At 40.7% G+C, this 16746-nt stretch overlaps 1 protein-coding gene and 1 pseudogene across 1 annotated transcript in view; both read right to left on the bottom strand.

Moving 5' to 3' along the window:
• The window catches only part of Araf (A-Raf proto-oncogene, serine/threonine kinase), a 64430-nt gene that overhangs the window by 29962 nt on the left and 17722 nt on the right, over positions 1-16746 (bottom strand). The window lies entirely within an intron of this gene.
• Positions 5701-6280, bottom strand: LOC116888383 (annotated as a pseudogene).

The raw sequence follows: 16746 nt of genomic DNA, 5'->3' as shown, positions 1-16746 counted from the left end.
TGTTCTTTAAATATCAGACTTCAAATCTACCTGGGTAGTGTTCTGACAGTTTCCCTCCCAGAGCCCTTAGACTACAGCCATATTTTGAGTAGAGGATGTTATAAAAGCAATGAATTATGAGTCTGAACCCTTTGATACAGATTTTAGAAATTGTTCGTGTCAGTATAAGGCTGATTCTTCACTCCTCACATGTGTTATTAGTTAAAAAGAGTAGTAATTAAATACATTGCTGCATAGACATCCACAAACTCATTGAACACAGTTATTAAAAGGAATGTGTTAACTTAGAAAGATTCTGTTGTTATTTCCAAGTGAATAAAAATAACTTGCAGAAGAGTAAGCACTCAGTAATCTCATTTTCATTTTTAAAAAATTTTAGACTAATTTTGTTCTATAAGTGGGAAGATGTCCCCCAAAAGACTATAGAGCAAATACTTAATCTAATCATTATCAAAAATAGACCCATTTCAGGAAATTACTTGAATAAAAAAAAGGGGGGAAAATGCATTGCAGAGGCCTGGAGTGATGGTTTGGCAGTTAAGAGCACTAACTGCTCTTCTAGAGGATGCAGATTCTATTCTTAGCACCCACATGGTGGCTCAAAAAATGTTAAAAAACCATCTGTACTCCAGTTCCAGGGGATCTGATGTCTTCTTCTGGCCTTTGCAAGCAATGTATTATTGTATAAATTTTTAATTCCAATATGGAGTTTCTACCCAACCTTGATCATTCGTTTCCTGGATAAAAGACACTTAACTTTTATTATTTGCAAACATGCATGTAAGCAAAACACTCATACACATAAAACCTTTTTTTAAAGAAGCAATATAGTAAAGTGCAAAGTACTGCAGCTGCTTGGACTTAGTTTGAGACTTAGTCTGAGCAACATAACACAACTCTGATTTGAAATAAATAGTAAGCCAGGAGTGGTGATGCCCACCTTTAATCCCAGTGACCAAGGGGAAGAGGCCAAAGACTCTGTATGAGTTTGAGGCCAAGCTGGTCTACATAGTGAATTACAGCTCAGTGAAGACTACATAGTGAGACTCTGCCTCTAAAGAAAGAAGGAAAGAGAGGGGGGAGAGAGGGAGGGAGGGAGGAAGGGAAAGACTCTCTGGGCTATATTTCATGGGCTGTGACACCCTCTGGGCTGTATAAGTATCAGGCATGAACACACACACACACACACACACACACACACACAGAGAGAGAGAGAGAGAGAGAGAGAGAGAGAGAGAGAGATTAAAATAGTACTTTAATTCCAGCACTTAGCAGCACTTAGGAGGCAAAGGCAGATAGATGGATCTCTGCAAGAAACACTTAAAGAAATGTTCAATATCTTTAGCTATCAGAGAAATGCAAATCAAAACGACTTTGAGATCCATCTTACAGTTGTCAGAATGGCTAAGATCAAAAACTCAAGTGACAACACAAATTGTCCATTGCTGGAGATAGTGAAAATTAGAGGGTTTTTTTTCCCATTAAAAGTTGTCACTAGGGTTGGAGATATACAGCTTTAGTAATAGAGGGATTTGTCTAGAATTTTTGAGAGCCAGGGTTTCGTTCCTCAAGATTCTTGCTTCAAAACAGTTTCTACTAATTTCTCCCTGTGTTCTTTCCCTAAGAAATGCAAATAGCTTCCAAATGTTTCTAGGCCACTTAGTAGCTGCTTGAGGGGAACAAACAGGAAAATATGATATGTATTTTATTAGTCCTTACAACAAAATAAAATTCCACCAAGATAAAAGCTTTAAATGCAAAACAAAACACAGTAGATACATAAAATTAAATTTAAAAACAAGGGCAGAGCTGTGTATGGTTCTAATCTGTACAACCACTCTAGGAATCAAATGGTAGTTCCTTGTATCTAGTTTCTGCTACTTTGTGGGTTCTTCTTTTTCCAACCCCTTATTCCCTCTAGTTTCACCCCCCTATCACTAGAAAGGAGAGAATGAAAGATAGAGTGGGAAGAAAAAGAAATACCTGAATCTATTTTTCCTTTTGTTTCTTCATTGAACATGGACTAACAAACTGCAACCAACCCCCCTAAACTACCACCAACCACCAAGCTCTCCTCTCAGAGCCCATTTATATACCCTCTGAAAAGTCCCCATAATTCCAAACATCACACAATCACGGAAACTATCCATGGCTCGCAAAAACCACACCTTTGCTAGAGCTCGAGGCAAATCATAGTCTGCTGTAGTCAGTCCAAAGCAGCCCCGTATCCCATATCCCCATACCTGGGATTAAACCAAAAACACATTCTTATAATATTTATGTTGTTTTAAAAAAAGAAACCAAATTTTTAGAATTGTCAGTACAGTTCCTCAGAAAATTGGAAATCAATCTACCTCAAGACTCAACAATACCACTCTTTTTTTTTTTTTTTTCCGGAGCTGGGGACCGAACCCAGGGCCTTGTGGTTGCTAGGCAAGCGCTCTACCACTGAGCCAAATCCCCAACCCCAACAATACCACTCTTGAGCATGTACACAAAGGTTGTTCCATTGTCCCACAGAGACACTTACTCAGCCATGGTCATTGCTGCTGTATTTATAATAGCCAGAAACTGGAAACAACCTAGATGACCCTCAAGAGAGTAATAGATAAAATGTGGCACATTTACACAATGGAATACTATTCAGCTATCAAAAACAAAGACTTCATAGCTAGGCAGTGGTGGCGCATGTCTTTAATTCCAGCATTCAGGAGGCAGAGGCAGGCAAATATCTATGAGTTCAAGGCTAGCCTGGTCTACAGAGATAGTTCCAGGATAGCCAGAGCTACACAGAGATACCCTGTCTTGAAAATCAAAAGAAAACAAAAATTCCCTTGCACCCCACCTTGTGACAAGCATTCTCCAGCTATAACTATATGCCACAAGCAAACTAGATTATCATCCTGCTGGTGGCCTCTGATATCACTTGGCATAATTTTAAAATTTGTTTTTTGGGAGTTTCCCGGTGTTTGTCAAGCTGGCCTCATGGGTTCAAACTCATCAGCTTTCAAAGCATTTCATATGCAAATGCCAACATTCCTGATAAAATTAAACTTTTGACTTTAAGACTGTGACTTACATGCAGCTGTAACAACATGGAAGGTTTCATGGCCTTCACCAGATTTTCTCCACTTATCACATCTGATAGAGATGTGCTCCGATATAACAGTAGAGTATCATTGACTCAGTCCCAAAGGGCTCTTCCACTGCCCTGACTTGGAACCACAGTGCATTTATGTGTCTCCCATCTGCACTGTGTCCTCGAGATCTGACATTAATCTGTTCTGTCCCTCAAATTGTCATTAAAGACTGACATATATAAATAGAATCATATAATACATGATTTTTGTTTCAGGAGAGAGGATACCGTGTAGCCTAGGCTGCCTTGGATCTAGTTGCATAGCCTAGGCTGGCCTCAAACTCATCTGGCCTTCATGTGGACCACTAGGCCTGGCCATATGTGTGCTCGTCCAGATTTGGGCTTTCCCCACTCAGTTTAAAGCCTTGGAGATTCAACTGAGTCATTGTATCATATCAATATTTTCTCACTTATAATTAATTTCACCTAAAGAAAGACTGGTTCTCATTTAGCCTAGGCTGGCCTTGAACTCAATATGTAGCCAAAGATGACCTTGAACTATTGTCTACACCTTTTGAATGCTGGGATTGCAGATGTGTGCTACTATGCCTAGCTGTTCCTTTTTATCACTGGTTGCCATTTCATAGTAGAATGTACTACCACCTACCCATTCATCTGATTATGGACGTTTTTTCCAGTTTTTTATTGTTATTAATACAGTTGCTATGATTGTTTTGGTATAGCTTTCAATGTGAATAGGGGTTTTCATTTCTGGGATAATTACCTAAAAATATAATTACTATGCTGTAGGAAATTATGTATTTTGTTACAATGAAATTGACGTTTTTTCCCCAGAATGTCTTTTTTTTTCCTCTCTCATTTTTTCGGAGCTGGGGACCGAACCCAGGGCCTTGCGCTCGCTAGGCAAGCGCTCTACCGCTGAGCTAAATCCCCAACCCCCAGAATGTCTTATTTTTAAAGGTAGTTGGTTTTTGGTTTTGTTTGGTTGGTTTTGGTTTTGTTTTCATCTGTACTTTAGCAGGACTAGTATTCACTCTTTGTGGTGCAGTCAAAATATAAAACAAATGTTAAAGAACTAAATAGTGGTTGTAGAGAAACCTAGAGCCCTCAAGGGGTAGAAGAAATCAATGAAGCACATTGAACTTAAGTCATCACCTGATAGTTTATTGTTGTTATTGTTTTATGTGTATAAGTGTTTTGCTTCCATATATATATATATATATATATATATATATATATATATATATGTATACACACACACACATATGCCCACTGTGTCAATTTAGTGATTGACATATAACTAGAGTATGGCCAAGTAGGTTACAATAACCCCTCCTGCCACAGACAGGATGTCTCTGACACCTACAGATTGGTAGATCTCTTATAGGTTTGAGTGTCAAAGACACTATATATAATGAAGGCGCTAACCTCAAATGTGGGAAGTAATAAACTCAAAAGAGGTGTGATAAGGGTTCATCATTTCTGTTCTTGGTCAATGGCAAGCTTGTCTTACTAAAAGGCCAATTGTCAAGTGAAGGATTTAAGTTCTAACATGCTTCATTGATTTCCTCTACCTTTATTGACTCTACAACCATCTGTCTAGAACTGTTTCTCTATAATCACTATTTTGTTTTTAAATGTTAATTACAATCATTTATCTATTATATGTGCTGGGGGTAGGCATGTGGAAGATCAAAAGATCACTTTGGAGAGCCAGTTCCCTTCTTCCATCATGTGAATCCTGGGCATTGGACTTAGGTTGTTATGCAACTTAGGTTGTTATGCTTGGCAGTAAACTGCATCACCTATTGAGCTTCTTGTAAACTTTGCTTTGTTCTTTAAGATTTGGGTTGTTTTTTGTTTTTTTTTTTTCCATTAAGATTTGTAAGGAACTGGAGGGAATGGCTCAGTGGTTAAAAGCACTGACTGCTCTTCCAGAGGTCCTGAGTTCAATCCTCAGCAACCACATGGTGGCTCACAACCATCTGTAATGGGATCTGATGCCCTCTTCTGGTGTGTCTGAAAACAGCTACAGTGTACCCATATATAATAAAGAAATAAATCTTCTAAAGAAATTGTAAGATGATGTTTTATACTTGACTGTGTCATGACAAATCAGTACTGGTTTGTCTGAAATACAAATGAATAAAACACAAACCAAATCTTTAAAATAAGACAGTTCATCCTGAGGACTTAGGGTCTGGAATCTGAAGGCTGACACTGATGAATCCAGAAGATTAGAAACTGGTCAAATAGTTTTACACCAGGATCCTGGGACTCCTTGTCCCTGCCATTATCCAGAAGCTGGAAATGGCCTTGGTTATGTCCCTGGTGGAGGCCAGGTACCCCAAAAGTGTTTGGAAGGCTCTACCTTCTGATCTGTTTTCTCCTTATGTTTCTTCTATTTTATAGCTGCCTGGAAGCTGTACTTGATGATGTAACTAACTAAACCTTCAGTCTAGACAACCATCATTTTTGATGAAGAGCTTTGTAATTGGATCTCTGGCTTTTCTGAGGTCTGCCGAATTTATGATGTTAGGAATGACACCATTAGTCCTGGGACCTTGCACATTCAACTTCTGTCTTAATATCATCATCTCTTATTTACCAACTCAACCCCCGCTCAGAAGCTTTTACTGTATTCTTACTATCTGGGACCCTTTGACCTATTTTTTTTTCACTTGGAAATTTTGAGTTTATTTGTTCATTTAGAAATTTGCACCCTCACAGTTGATGATGTCACTACGAAATCTGTATTCCTCCTGCTGTTTGCCAGCACCCACACTGGCCTTTGCTGTCCCCCAACCTTCTTCATTCTCACATTCGTTTCACTATCTTCCTGAGGTCTTTTCCCTCTCATAAAGGTCATATCATATAAGTCTGTGTTTTGGCTCTTTTTTGTTCGCATAATCCAAAGTCTCAGGCCAAGTTGTCTTGCCACCACCAAAATTGTTTCTGAATCCAAATAGAAAGATGACATCTGGTGTGGTTTTGCGCATTTTAGCTGGTTTTTCCTAACTTTCTATCTTTGGCACTGTTACCTTCCCAAATGGACTTTAGTGATCATTCGTTGTTTCCTCTGAACCAGACAGTCATGATCTTCCTGGTCTGCATCATTACTATATTAGGCTTGATGGCAGAGGTCCCTAAAAGCTGCCAAGAGGCCTCAATTCTTGACATAAGTGGGTGTTCCAAGAATTAGAGTCTACTGAGGATGGACCCCTCCCTCATGATCTACTTTGCTCACACTTTCTGTTTCCTTGGTAACTAGAGAGGGAAGCTTCATAATTGCCCTTCCTTAGGATTTAAAATACCATATGAAAAGATGGAGGTGCCAGGGTTTTGCTGAAGCTCATTCAGGGAAAGTTATTTTCTCCTGGTCAAAGGAGTGCAATCTGAGTTCTACCTCTGACCCTGGAACCCAGAGATAGGATATTTTGATTTGCTCCAAAGATTATACCATTACCTACTATTAACCTGAAGTAACCTGAAGAGTTAATCCAACTGAGTCTGTCAGTCACCTGGCCAGGAGACCACACCTCAAGAAAACTGATTAACCCGAGGTCATGCTAAGGCGATGGGAAGAACAATTATTCCCTTAATGAAGTAATGCAAATCTGCTTCCCAGAAGTCCCTCCTCTAATATAGTTGCATACAGAGCTTCCACTATATACTACTAAGTCTGCCTAACACGGGAAGTATAACTTTTCCTTTTCTTCCACCCCCCTTCTCTTTCTGGGGGGGTAGGGGTGGAGGGTTTACTGGACCAAAGTCTAAGCATGTTTTCCTAACACCTTGGGTTTTCTTACTTGCTCTTCTGAAATCCCTTTCTTTATCTGCCATGCAGCTGCTGCCAACTTTCGTCACTGAACATTCCACCTGTCGTGGACCCTGACTCTCCCTTCACTCAGCAGCTAGTAAGATTACAGCTCACCTGCTCTGTTGTTTCTCTTTTAAAATGGCCCTTGAGCTTCATCCTCCATTGGCTTTAAAATTCCTTTTGTTGTTGTTTTTTGTTTTGTTTGTTTATTTTGTTTTGTTTTGGAGACAGGGTTTCTCTGTAAGCCCTTGGCTGAAATTCTTTTTATTAAGGAGACTTAGAATCCAATAGGAGACCCAATTTCCCCAGTAACACTGTATCAAGTAAACGTGTGTGTGTGTGTGTGTGTGTGTGTGTGTGTGTGTGTGTGTGTGTGTGCTTTCCTTGTGTTAACTACTCTTTGGCTATAGGGTGTTGGCCATGGCGCTTTATAAAGTGCAAGAAAGGTATCACCCCTTTTCCTATCCCCAGCCTTCTGTGGTCCCTAACTGGACTTGAATGTGATGAAGCCTTGTATTCCTCCCCAAAGCTCTTAGACCCCTTTGCATCTCAGTGGCTGAGGAAATTAACATGTGTGATTGTGTAGTGAGATAAATGAAGATGACCTAGCTAGCCCAGTTGATAGAAATGGGAAAATAAAAACGTGTGGATCCTAAGTCTTTGTGAGCTCCAATCAAGTATCCAAGTCCTGAGACAAAATGTTCCAGTAAATCAGTGTCTTGGCTGGAATATTAGTATTAATTGATTCCCTTCTCTCCCAGTAGCTGCATAGTTGAACTGGCCCTACTGTCTACATCTGTAGGGTCCCTATAGAGCAGCAGCAGCTTGGTATTTTCTGGAAGCAACCCTCACTTTTGTCTACTGAGGCTCATGTCTCTTGCCCAGAAACCTGTGGGATTTGGGTCGGGTCCTGCAGTCTTCGGCCTTAGGGTGGCAGCAGAGATAGTCTGGTCCAAGTAAACAGGCATGCAGAGGCGTGGCAAAGCATGATTTTAGATGAGATGGAATGTTGTTTCCCACTTGGAGGGATTTCCTACCGGATTTGCACAGCTCCTGGGGGAGAGTATGTGCGTGCGGAGTAAAACCCAGAACTAAACAGGGCTGGGCTTGAGAAAAAAAAGGAAAGGGGACGCAAAATGGGTGAATAAGGAGGCGTATTATCTGGTTGAAAAGGATTTGTGGAGGAGGCTGATTCCTAGCATCAACAACCCCCTCTGCTGGCTCTTGAATACGTTGCCTTGCCATTTTGAGATGCCATTTAGGCATTTATGGGGACATGAAACTAGGAGCGGGAAATTCCTGAGCCCAGAGACTTCTGGACCTCCCTCATGTCCAAATTCCTGTGCCTGCAAGATAGGGGAATGGAATCCCTGACCCTTCAAGCACCACAATCACCAACCCAAAAACGTTCTGGTTTTTGGCAGCTCCTCTTAGAGCCAGAAAGCAGAAGGTGCTGCTTCATTCCAAAGGTTTCAGTCCTGAAGTTTCCGGGCGACAGATCCGAATTAACTCCCACTGCCGCAGTACCCTCAGGGGATTGTGTCCTAGGCCCTGCTGGCCAGCCAATCCGGGCTTTTCTGTCTGCCCATTCTCTCTAGGCCAAGCGACACCATCTAGTTCCGCAAAAGTGCCCGCGGGAGATGACCTTGTAATTAACAAGAGGGAGGGCTCGAGGAGGCAGAAGAGGGAACTGCCAGGAGAAAGCCCAAGAGAAGCAAAATGGAGGAGGAGGCGGGGAGAGGAAACCAGGAACTGAGGTTTGTAGTATGAACGGCAGGGGGCGCCAGAGACCGCCTAAGGCCAAGGCCAAGCTCTGCAGCAGCAAGTGCGTCGCCACGTAGTCCGCAGTCCCCAGTCCCAGGGAGGGCTGCCTCCCTACCTCGGTTGGGTGGTGGCAACAGTCTGCCTGCCTAAATGCCTACCAACAGGATCTAAGTTTGCTATGTGGACTAATCATCTGTTTCATTTCCCACCTCTTAGTATCTTCTCCATCTTCTTTTCCGTCTGCATCGTCTCTTAATATAGGTAGGTAAATGATAGATGTTAATTGAAAGGTATATGTTTAAAGGTACTTGTATTATTTGTAAGAGGAAACATTTGAATTCAAATATCATATGCAAAAGTGTGAACTAAAAAAATTAAGAAAACCCGTAGATGGTTTCTCTAAAGTGTTAGGAAACCATCAAAAATATTACTGACACATTGTAGCAACACACACAAAAAAAATAATTTAAATCTAATCATGTAACAGGCAGGACGATCACAAATTCCTAACCAGCCTAGACTATGTAGTGAGTTCTAGGCTGACCTGGACTATAGAGACCCTGTCTCAAAAATCAGATAATAATGAAAAGGGAAGACAAAAATAAATTTCAAACTACAAAAAAATCTTTTGTAGATGTGGAAGTACTTTTTCATTTGAAATTGGTAGAGTGTGCATAAATCATATTCAAATGAAGCATGATCCTCCCTTTGTTTACAGATGAAGAGATGCAAACTGCATCTTGGTTGTTATAGGGGCAGGGCTTGAGGAAGACATGAGGGTTCCCCATTAAACCTCAGCTGTCAGGGAGACACATCTGTTTCCATTCTGCTTCTACCCAGGTATTCCATCTTTTGACCAACAATGCCGGCCTCTTAACCCCCACACCAAATCTGAAAATCCTGGGCCTCCTGATCTCCTATTAACATGTCTCTGCTGAAAAAAGCTAAGAATTTCTCAATCTAATAAATTGACCAAATCTATTCACACCTGATACTAGAAGCACAGACATTTAGGCTCCACTATACAACTTCCTAGAAACTACACACACACACACACACACACACACACACACACACACACACACACACACACGCACACACACGCACGCACGCGCATCAGACAAACGAAGCAGCTTTTCACTGCCAAGTATTCTGCCCCTGGAGGATGGTGCTCAGAGAAGTCTGTTTCCTGCTAGGAGGTTTCAGAGCAGCTGTGCAGCAAAGCTTTTGGTGGGATGAAAGGAACTTAAAGAGACCCAGTTGGTATGTGTTAGGCACAATTTGGCGTCCAATGCATTGTGATAAAAAATAGGCACTAAAATGGCACTGTGGCAAGAATGGTGGTACTACCTGTAGTCCCAGCTACTCAGGAGGATGAGTTTCTAGGGACAATCTGGGCTACACTGAGAGTAAATATTACATGCATGTGCATGTGTAACACCTCCTCCTCAACCAAATAAGCACCAATCACTTTCAGGAGTTTCCTAAGCTAGTCCCTTATACTTGATCACTTGACTGTATATGGGTGAGAGCACAGGATCAGGGAAGGAATCTGCTTTAGCACAGTCCTCCACCCTCTCCACCCTCTCCCCCAAGAGGTACAGAAGGAAAACCGCAGCAGACAACACCATGTGAGAGAAAGCCTTGGCATCTTTCATCCAAATGTGGAGGAGCATTCTGTCTTGGTCCTTTTGACTGAAAGGGTGACAGAAAGAGTGGCCTATTTCCTGTACTCTTGATGCACAGCTCTGGCTGCAGCTGGTCTGAGGTCTGTGTCTGTCAAAGCTGCCTAATGAACTCGTCCTTCTCCCCACCCCACATGCCTGGTTGGCCTGGGGCCAGAGAGGACCTGGCAGTGAGATGCTGGAGAAGTAGAACCACTCATTCCTGTCCCTCCTCTGCTCAGGAAAATGCCGACCTCTTTTGTTCTCTGCACCTGGAATGGTATCTCTCTTCCAACTTGTCACCATGACTTGATTCAATGGAGGTATGAATCAGGATCTGGAAGTGACTCAGGCATGGAAGGGAGGGGGTGGACCCGTCTACATTACTTCCTGTCCTTGTGCCTTCGACCACTACACATGTCTAGGAAGAGAGAATCAAGGAGACCAGGAAATGGCATCTGTCATTTTGCCTACTTCTTGAAACTATATGTGGCAGCCACTTTTGCTGTATGTCCTAGGCTGCCCTGACACCCAACCACATTGCCCTAGTATCTAGAAAGATTTCCCTCTCACTTCACCGATGCTGTTCATCAGAATCTCAGCCTGCATTAGAATGGGAAATATGTACGTTAGAACCAAGATTACATGATAGTTCTCCAATTATCAAAGCTAAGGTAGAAATGGCAATTTGAGACCATATATTTAAGTGGAGGAATCTAGCTTTTGATCATGATTGTATTCTCCCCACTGTTTCTCCATCTGTTTCATTTTTAATATGGTCATCCACATCTATGGATTTCATATCTATGAGTCAACCAATTATGGAGTGAAATGGGGGGTTGTTATTGTTATTGTTTTGAATCAGGTTCTCATTGTGTATCTCCTGCTGTTATGGAACTTGCTCTATAGATCAGGCTGGTCTCGAACACAGAGATCTGTCTGCCTCTGGAATTACAAGTATGTGCCACCATGCCCAGCTGCAATGTCCATTCTTAACTGCTGAGCCATCTCTCCAGCCCAGCAAGTATTTTAAAACTTATTTATTTGTATTTATTGTGTGTATTTTACCTGAATATATGTATGGATACAATGTGCTTACTTGGTGCTCTTGGGAATAAGAAAAAGAAACTTATTCTAAATATTACTATTTCATTTTCAGACTTCATTTAGTATAAGGAGAAACTAAATTCAAAGTCCTAGGCTCCAGGGACTTTCCAATAGCCAAACAGCTTCTGTTGTTAGGAAACAGTTGTCTCAGTCCAGATATCTCAAGGACAATTTTTCCATCTTGCTGGCAGGGTCAAACTAAGTTTTGTGTTCCCAAGCCCAGGAACTATCTGTGGCAGTCACTTTTGCTGAATGTCCTAGGCTGCCTTGCTCAACCACCTTATGTCAAAATATGATTGGACAATGCTAGGCCCACCCTGATCCCACCCTTATGGCTTTTTAAAAAAATATATGCTGTACAATGTCCCCTCAGGGTCGCAATTCAGCTCCTGACTCTGCTCTGTGACCTCTATCAGTCAATAGGGGCTTAATTACAATAAGATTTTTGTCATCTGTATTGATCTGGTGTTTGAGTTATGTTGATTTTAAGCTGACCTCACAACAGTGCCTGCAGAGGCCAGAAGAGGGCACTGGATTCCCTGGCTCTGGAATTATAGATAGTTATTAGCCATCACATGGGGGATGATAATAAAGCCTGAGTCCTCAGGACAAGTAGCCAGTACTCTTAACTGCTGAGTCATCTTTTAAACCCCAACAAGGATTTATTTTTCAAAAAGATATCCTCAGGGCAGGGTGTGGTGGTACACACCTTTAATATCAGCACTCTAGGGGCAAAGGTAGGTGGGTCTCTGTGAGTTTGAGGCCAGCCTGGTCTACACATAACGAGTTCCAGGACAGCCCAGGGCTACTTAGTCAGACTGGGTCTCAAAACAAACAAAATCTATTGTGATTCACCATAGCCACAAAGTGGAAATGGCCCAATTAAATGTTCATCAAAGAAGAGTAGAGGGGTTGGAGAGAGGCTCAGAGGTTAACAGCACTGACTGCTCTTCCAGAGGTCCTGAGTTCAATTCCCAGCAACCATGGTGGCTCACAACCATCTGTAATGGATCTTGATGCCCTCTTCTGGTGTGTCTGAATAGAGTGTAGTCACATATATAAAATAAGCAAACTTAAAAAAATAGTTTGAAAAAAGGAGAGGGATAAAAGAAATGTTTCCATACATAAAGAAATTAATTGCAGATATATGCTGCAAAATGGATGAGCTTCCAAAAATATTAGCCTTCTAAGTAAAAAAAAAAAACAACAACAAAAAAAAAAACAAGCCAGACAGGGAAAAAATCACATATTTTTAAGGAAATAGCAAGAATAGAAAAGTCACTTAAACTGAATGCAGATGAATAAGGGTTTTGGGAGGCTTTTTGTTTGTTGTCTTTCATTACTTTTTTTTTTTTCTATTCTTTTTTCGAGCTGGGACCAACCCAGGGGCTTTATGCTTGCTAGGCAAGCACTCTACCACTGAGCTAAATCCCAACCCCGCCATTTCATTACTTTCTTAACCATTTTAAAATTTTAATAGGTTACTTTTTAAATTTAATTTTATTTTTTTTTCTTTTTTTTTTTCGGAGCTGGGGACCGAACCCAGGGCCTTGCGCTAGCTAGGCAAGCGCTTTACCACTGAGCTAAATCCCCAACCCCTAAATTTAATTTTAAAATTATATATATATATATATATATATATATATATATATATATATTTTCAAGACAGGGTTTCTCTGTGTAGAATAGGCTGTACTGAAACTTGCTTTGTAGACCATACTGGCCTTGAACTCAAAGGTCTGCCTGACTGTGCCTCCTGAGTGCTGAAATTAAAGGTGTGTGTAACCATGCCAGGCCTTAAATGTTATTTTTAAATATTTTATTTTTACGTGTCTGGGTGTTTTGTCTGCATGTATGTCTGTGTACCATGTGCATGTCTGGTGTTCACAAAAGCCAAGAGAAGGCTTAGGATTCCCTGGAATGGAGTTTCAGCCAGTTGTTAGCCACTTTTTGGTTGTTGGGAAATCAAACCTGGATTCTCTGAAAGAGCAATCAATGCTCTTAACTGCTAAGTCATCTCACCAGTCCCTGTTTTACATTAAAATTTTCTTATATATGTATATATGCTTGTCTCTGTGTGTGACACATGTGCGCAGCATCTACAGAAGGCAGAAGAGGGTGCGGGGTTCCCTGGAATTACAGGCAGTTGTTAGCTACCTGATGTGGGTGCTGGGAATCAAACCTAAATCCAGAGCAGCAAGTGCTCACTCTCAGCAAAAGGATCAGTTTCCTGCCATTATGTACCTGCCTTTTCTCTCAGGATAACTTCCTGTCCCTGGGTTTCCCCTCACTGCCCATGAGTCACTATAGTTCTCTGGGTTCAGGAAGCTCTTGGGACAGTTGCCATCAGCTTCCGTGTTCATGCTGGGTTCTCTGGATGATATTGTTTCTAGGAACCCCAATTCTGGTATTGTCCATGGCCTAAACTGGAGATGCTAAGAAGGTCTTGTAAACTTTTGCTGAGAATCTGGCCCAGGGACCATGCAAAAAGTTCAAGATATCTGGAATTCAAATGCCACTCAGTATGAACTGCCCAAGCATTAAACATATACTGGATATAAAATGATATCAAGGAATCATTAGCTTTATCTAGTCATGATCATGGCTTTTTACATTAAACATCACTTTATACATAGGCTATAAGGTAAACTGAAATCAGTTTATCACTGAAATAACATCTGAGATTTTTCCTAAAGCTACTTCAAGGGCAACAGGGGTGGTGGAGAGAGAGGGATAGAAGGATGAATTGTAGGATCTAGGTAGTAGGGATATTAAATATCTGTGTATGTTGAAAACTTTGCATTATAAAACATTGGGGAAACACCTTAATAAGAATAATTCATAGAGGGGTTGGGGATTTAGCTCAGTGGTAGAGTGCTTGTCTGGCAAGGGCAAGGCCCTGGGTTCAGTTCTCAGCTCCGGGGAAAAAAAAGACAAAATAACAAAAGATGTCATTAAAAGGATAATCCATAGAATATATTAAACAAAATACCAAATTCATAATTGTTAGAATAAAGACTAGTTCATAGGAATTTATCAAACCATCTTCTTTTGCATATTTAAATTTTCCCAATTAAGATGATCTTTCAATTTTTTTTTTTTTTTTTTTTTGTGGAATGATCTCATGCATCTCAGGCTGACCTGAGATTATGTAGCAAATGAATAACACTGAAGTTCTTGATTCTCTTGCCTCCTCACCCTGAGCCTGAGATGACATCTGTGTGCCAGGTTTATTTAGTGCTAAGGACTTTGCATATGCTAGGCAAGCACTCTATTAACTAAGCTACCTGCATAGCACCTTAGAATGTGTTTTTGCTGTGATGAATCATTAAGCAATTATGTAGGCGAAACAATCCAGTCACAGAAAGACAAGTACTATGTAGCTCCACAAATATTAGTCCCCAAAGTAATAAAATTTCTAAAAGACTAGTGTTTGCCAGAGCTAGAGCAAAGACAGAATGGGTAGTTGCTATTTAATGGACAAAGGATTTAAGGTTAGCAAAAATGAAAAACACAGCAAAATCAACACTTAAACATGGAAAAATGTTAAGGTGACACATTTTACCTTGTGCTCATCTTGCCACAAAACATGTTTAAATGTTGTAAGATTTAACTGGAAAACATACTTTGGGCACATCCAACATAGAGCACTATGCTAAAACAATGCAGTATACAAACTCTACTCAAAACAATGGCAGATTTTTGTCACAATGATATTAAAAATAAAAATGCCAATGCAATTCTGGGTAAAGTGATGACAGTTTCAATTCCAGTTTTTCTTCTCTAAGCATGAGCAGAGAAAGAAGTTGCTTCATTTTCTCTTCTTCTGTCTTAAACATAAGTATAAAAAAGGGAAACATTGGGCAATGTCTTTTACAATGAGCACAGTACAATGAGAAAGTGTACAACAATAGGCCATTGATGATAACTATTATATACTATAATGGAAAAAAACAAGAAAATATTTCAGAACATTTCTTTATTTGTGTTTAATTTTTAAATTATATTTTGTGTGTCTGTGTGCACATACATGCGTGCTGTGCCATAACAAATTGGTTAGGAGACAACTTGCCAGGCTTATTTTCTCCTACTCAAGTCATCTGGCTTGGTAGCAACTGTCCTTATCTGCACTACTTTTTTGTTTACTATAAATTTTATCTGTGGTTCCTTTATTCCACACCAATGTGGTGTGTAGGGGTGTGTGTGTACACATATGTGTTCAATGATACAATGATGTAGAGGATAATAAGACTGAAATATCTCATATACTTTATCTCAGGGTGTTGGAAACTCTGGAGAGAGAGTCTGAAGGATGGGGAGGTCTCATAAGCAATAACATTGCAGCAGTGTATGCCACATGCCCAGAGAAGCCCATCAAAGATTTGGAGCCAAGGGTTTTCTCCCTTTGTTTTGTGTTTACTAAAATTCTAGATGATCAAACACACATGCACATGGACAGCATAACCTACCATTTGTGTAGTTTAGATATAGTGTACCATCCTTAGCAGAAAAGAGACACAGGAAACATTTCTGGAGGACAGCTAAATGCCACCCTTTCAAAGGATTGCACTGCCGGGCAACCAGTCTGTCCCTTGGCTAACAGACAAGGCATTTTTTGACACACACACTTCAGTCTGTGCAGACTGTGTTGACTCTGAAATCCAGAAGAGCTCCTATTTCCTCAGAAAAGAGGAAACTAATAGTTTTTCTCCCTAGGAGCTGGGACTACAGGAGTACCTTCTGTGTCCAGGTGGTGACCAAGGCATCTTTTTTTTTTTTCTTTTTTTTTTTTTTTTTTTTTTTTGGGCTGGGGATTGAACCCAGGACCTTGTGCTTCCTAGGCAAGGGCTCTACCACTGAGCCAAATCCCCAACCCCCAAGGCATCTTTATAGCACAATTATTCGTAGGAGCCCAGCAACAGGATGAGGCCATACAACAGGAGTGACTTCACTTTGAAAGAAATACCAAATATGAGACTTTTCTATCCAATACTAAAAACAAAACCACAACAACTTGTGTTTGGGACAAGGAATTAAAATCTTTTTATCTCCCACCACCACACTTTTATGCAAACATTTTGAGCCCTCACCCCCCTCCGCCCCCAGTAAAACCTTTGTTTTTTGTTCTCTACTCTATGAAGTTAATGGTCTGTCAAGTGACCTTTTTCTTCTTGTAGCAATAACCCATTTCTCATTCTTCCATTTCCTGGGTGCCAGTTCTTTTCAGACTACCCAAATGAGTAAGATTGTGAAATCAGACCCCAGCCAATGGGGGAAAGACACAGCCACCA

Source organism: Rattus rattus, chromosome X (genome assembly GCF_011064425.1).
Source record: "Rattus rattus isolate New Zealand chromosome X, Rrattus_CSIRO_v1, whole genome shotgun sequence".
In the NCBI taxonomy this organism is placed as follows: domain Eukaryota; kingdom Metazoa; phylum Chordata; class Mammalia; order Rodentia; family Muridae; genus Rattus; species Rattus rattus.
This window is presented reverse-complemented; position numbering and strand designations above follow the sequence as displayed.